Genomic DNA, 5,621 nt, shown 5'->3' with positions numbered 1-5,621 from the left:
TTGTTAACCAATGTCATAAAACTATGTGTACTACTGTTTCATGAGAATTTGTTCTGTAAGCCTTCACCTGAAGTACAATAAAAAAAAAATTAAAAGTATATAAACTAAGTAAATGAATTACTAAATAAAATATGTTCTATTCTGTAATCTTTACAAACACAACATTAAAGCAGACTGAGAAGTGAAGCTTGATATTTAAATACCCAGACCCCTCAGAGTTCTACCCCAGAGTGGTGAGGCACAGGGAGAAGTGGTCCTTGGCCCTTGGCTCCCAGCTCCTCTTATCTTCTCACCTTGGATCCATCCCACCCCATGAGAAGCCTCACACAGTTTGTGGACATGTTGAAACGCCTGCCACAACCTCCTTGGCCACCCTCAGTCCTGGGGTGCTCACACCGGTATCTGATCACACCCTCAAGAGGATGCCCAGGGAAAAGTCTCATCCAAGCCAAGGAGATGGGTTCTGGGCCATTTGTGCAGATAATTCTGGGGTTCCAGTTACCCAAACTGAAGTCTCGAATAGGAGAGGTGACCAGGTTTCAGGTGTCACATCCCTTTGGCCATGCACATTCTATGTCCCATAGGGAGAGGCATGGCCAGAGGAGGGCCAGACCAGCACCATCTAAAGTGTGGGGTCCAGGACAGGGGTCCATCTTGCCCAGGTAAGGACAGCATGAAATCCAGCCCCAGCTCCACTTGCTAGGCCATCTGACCTGTGCTACTTTGGGAAGGACCCAAGAGATTGGACCAAGCCATGCGGGAGAGTAAGACTCACAGACCCAATGCCAAGGCCACAGACAGAGGTCCAGAGACAGGACCAGAGCTGGACCATGAAGCCCCAAAGATAGAGTTAGCCAGAGAAGGGCTCTAGATTCAAGGGAGGTGTCCCTTAGCCTCCTCCTGGGTCCACCTGTACAGGTGAGAGGGTGCAAGTAAGGGTCTTACCTGTCTTCCTTACAGACCCAGACAGACCTGTACTGCTTCCCTGAGTGTCACAGCTTGAAGCAGAAGCCATGAACACCTGTTAGGAGCAGGTACTTTATAGACAGATCTACAGCAACCAGCACTGTGAAATTGCCTGGGTTCATACACACACACTGAGCCTTAGTTCATGTTGTAAATGAGTATGTTTTTTTAGAGCCAGAACTTCCCGGGAGGTCATGAATTGCATAGATTCATCATGCTTTGTAGATCTTTCATGAGACAGAAGAGTAGAAAAGAGATAGTGTTGTTTCAAGAAAAGAAAGGGAAAAAAGTAACAGCTTGTACAGTGGAAACTGCTTTTTATATAATGGGTCTTACAAGGATGGCCACATTTTTCCAAATCATCAATGAGCCCCTCACTGGTGAGGAGGGGGGAGAGTGTGCACAGCTTGAACTGTTCATAGAGGCACAAAGGGGGATGCCAACATGTCCATGCTCCCATCATCAATCAAGTGTTTTCTGTGAGACTCATAGGATGAAGTGCCAGTTTTTATGTGCACAGAGAATCATTTCCACAGACTGAGCTCAGGCCAGACTTTAAAGCCAGGTGGAGAGGTGCAAGAAATTAGGTTGACAGGAGAGGGACAGCCACGGATCCCCACATGGGATTCTGAACGGACAGTGGAGTAAATGACGATTGTGGGAATGATAAGAGCCCCTCATGTGCATCCAGGGGGTCTCCAAAATCTAAAAAGCCTCTCTGACCCCCCAGCTCATGTTGACTCTGCTGCCTTTGATTGAGCGCGTTTTTGTGCCAGTCCCTCTGTGGGCACTTTATGAGGACTGTATCACTGGGTCCTCATCACGAATTTAAGACAGAGGTGCTATTATCATCTCCATTTTACATATCAGGAAACTGAGGCTTCTTGAAGGGAAGGGGCTTGCCCAGGGCCACTCAGCCAGGAAGAAGTGGAGCAGAACACAGCCCCAGAGGTGGGACTTAGGAGCCCACGCCCCTGACTGCTGGGCTGTCCTGGCTGGGGTGGTTGGGGAGGTAGCCCCCTTCTATAAGGGATCTGGTCTCTATACATATTTCAGCCCATTACTCCCCATTATATTACTCTTCATTCTGTGCTGGGAGGTAGGGTTACTATCCCCATCTCCCAGCTCTGAGCAGTGAGGTAACTGGCCTAGAACAGTGGTGTGCTGCCGCTAGTTTGCATATCTCTTGAGAGCTGATTGTTATATTTCCGAGAATTTTGCAAGCCAGCCGATGTCATCTAGGTAATGTGAAACTGGCCCAGGTCACTCATCTTTTAAAGCCTCTGTTAGGGCAGACTTGGGGAAGGCCTCACACAGTAGGAAACTCCCACTTGCTCTGCAGAGTGAGTGCCCTTTGCAGGGTGGCTGGGGTTGGGGGTTGAAGAGGGTTGTGAGGGATGTGGGTCCCAGTGGCCAGTGCGGGGGTGAGGGGCAGGCTCTGCTCAGGGAGGACAGACTCACCTACATTCCTGCTGCAGTGTCAGGGCTTTGGACTCAGTCACTCCACCCCAGGTTCAAGGTCAGCTCCTCCCCTCGCCAGCTATGGGAACTTGGACAGGATGCCTAACCCCCCTGGGCCTATGCCTCATCTGGTACTGGGGTCATGATAGGGCTTGCCCCATGGACTTATCGTCAGGATGAAATGCGTTGAAAGCTGAGAGTTGTGAAGCCCTTGGCACAGAACCCAAGACATGTTAATTGTCGTTGTTAGCAATGACCTCAAGGCTATAGTCTTATCCCTCATTCCTCTTCACACCTTCTTACCAGCACTTTACAGTTTACATGGTGCTTTCTCCTGGGTGCCTGGGTGGTGCAAATGATTTTCACTCAGCTACTACACAGATGTTTGGCAGTTCAAATTCACCCAGCAGCTCTGCATAAGAAATCCCTGGCTATCTACTTTTGTAAGATCATAGCCATTGAAAACTCTATGAAGCACAGTTCTACTCAGTCAACTCAACAGCAGTGAGTTTTTCCTTCTTTCCTCACTCTCTGCCTGTGAGGAGAGCAGAGCAGGTGGTATCTCTCCAGGTCACAGATGTGAATCCAAGGCTCAGAGAGGTAAAGTCACTTGCCTGGGGTCATACAGTAAGTGTGTGACAAAAGACAGATATTTTCCAGCCACACCCAGCTGGTTGTGGGGCCCTGGACAAGTCCTTCCATCTCTCTGAGCCTGAATGTCTTTCCATTCTCCACCCTTGCTGAGAACGGCTGCTGTCTCCCTGCAGCCCTCAAGGGTTCCTCCTGAAATATCATTTGGCCAACATCTCCCCAGGTCACATGGTCAGGGTTGGCTCCATCCACGCAGGTGCCGCCCAGCTCAGGAGAGAGCTGGGCTAGGAGAGGAGCCTCCAGAAACTCGCCCTGTGATCTGGCCCTGCCCTGGCCCCTGTGACTGTCCTGAAAGCTCAACACAATTCCAGAGGAGGGACTTATTGGTCAGTGTAGGCTCAGAGTGACTTTTGGGCCCCAGATTCTTTTTCTTTGCAAAGGTCAGGAGGAACAGTGTCAGGGACAGGCCCACTTGCCTGTGTGTTGTTGTTGTTGTTGTTAGGTGTCATTAAGTCGGTTCTGACTCACAGTAACCCAACATACAACAGAACGAAACACGGCCCAGTTTTGCACCATCCTCATGATCGTGTTATGCTTCAGCCCATTGTTGCAGCCATTGTGTCAATTCACCTAGTTGAGGGTCTTCCTCTTTTTCTCTGACCCTCTACTTTACCAAGCATGATGTCCTTCTCTAGGGACTGGTCCCTCCTGATAACATGTCCAAAGTATGTGAGATGAAGTCTCGCCATCCTTGTTTCTAAGGACCATTCTGGCTGTACTTATTCTAAGACTATGTGTAGATCATGATAATAACACTAGATGCTAACTTTTTTTTTTTTAAATAACAGCCCTTACTCTGCGCAAGCCATGATGCTGAACAATGAACCCACATTATTTCCTCATAACAGCCCATGGATGGGTCTCTCTTTTTCTCCCATTTCGCAGATGAATGATCTGTCTGCAGTCTCACACATGTGGCTGGGAGGTGGTGAAGCTTGGATTGGAATCTCAGGTCTGTCTAAACTGAAGCTCTACTGTTACCTTCTCACCCAGCTCAAGCCAGCTTGATCTCTCCCAGAAGAGTATCAGCAACTTGTACCCAAGTCCCCTAGGGAGGATGCCTGTTCTCAGGTGAGGAGTGCAGTCCTGAAGATGATCTGAGACCAGGTCAGGAGACTGATGAAAAGACAGGAGAACTGTCTTAGTCATCTAGTGCTGTTATCACAGAAATACTGCGAGTGGGTGACTTAAACAAATAAACATTTATTTTCTTACGGTTTAAGAGGCTAGAAGTCTGAATTTAGGGTGCTGGCTCTAGAGGAAGGCTTTCTCTCTCTGTTGGCTCTGAAGGCCCATGTCGCTTTTCAGCTTCTGTTTCTTGGCTCCTTGGAGATCTCATGTGGTGTGGCATCTATCTTCCCCCATCTGTGCTTGCTTGCTTCCTTGCTTAATCTGCTTTTTTATATCTCAAAAGAGATTGATTTAAGACACATCTTATGCTGATACTCCCTCAAGTGTCTGTCAGTTTGTCGTACTGTAGGGGCTTGCATGTTGCTGTGATGCTGGAAGCTATACCACTGGTATTCAGATACCAGCAGGGTCACCCATGGCTGACAGGTTTCAGCTGAGCTTCCAGACTAAGAAAGACTAGGAAGAAGGACTTGGCAGTCTACTTCTAAAAAGAATTAGCCAGTGAAAACCTTATGAATACTTCTAAAAAGAATTAACCAGTGAAAACCTTATGAATAGCAGCAGAACATTGTCTGATATAGTGCCGGAAGAAGAGCCTCCCCCCGACCCCCCCAGCCTGGAAGGCACTCAAAAGATGACTGGGGAAGAGGTGCTTCCTCAAAGCAGAGTAGACCTTGATGACATGGATGGAGTCAAGCTTTTGGGACTTCATTTGCTGATGTGGCACTACTCAAAATGAGAAGAAACAGCTGCAAACACCCATTAATAATCGGAACTGTGGAATGTATGAAGTATGAATCTAGGAAAACTGGAAATGGTCAAAAACGAAATGGAACACATAAACATCAATATTCTAGGCATTAGTGGGCTGAAATGGACTGGTATTGTCCATTTTGAATTGGACAACCATATGGTCTACTATGTCGGGAATGACAACTTGAAGAGGAATGGCATTGCATTCATCATCAAAAGAACATTTCAAGATCTATCCTGAAGGACAACGCTGTCAGTGACAGGAAAATATCCATACTCCTACAAGGAAGACCAGTTACTACGACTATTACTCAAATTTACACATCACCCACTAAGGCCAAAGATGAAGAAATTGAAGATTTTTACCAGTGTCTGCAATCAGGATGCATTGAAAATTACTGGTGATTGGAATGAGAAAGTTGGAAACAAAGAAGAAGGTCAGTAGTTGGAAAATACGGCCTTGGTGATAGAAATGATGCCAGAGATCACATGATAGAATTTTGCAAGACCAATGACTTCTTCTTTGCAAATACCTTTTTTTCAACAACATAAATGGTGACTATATACACATGGACCTCACCAAATGGAATACACAGGAATCAAATCGACTACATCTGTGGAAAAAAATGATGGAAAAGCTCCATATCAGCAGTCAGAAC

This window comes from Trichechus manatus, unplaced genomic scaffold (genome assembly GCF_000243295.1).
Source record: "Trichechus manatus latirostris isolate Lorelei unplaced genomic scaffold, TriManLat1.0 scaffold00015, whole genome shotgun sequence".
NCBI lineage: Eukaryota > Metazoa > Chordata > Mammalia > Sirenia > Trichechidae > Trichechus > Trichechus manatus.
Note: the sequence above shows the minus strand (reverse complement) of the source record.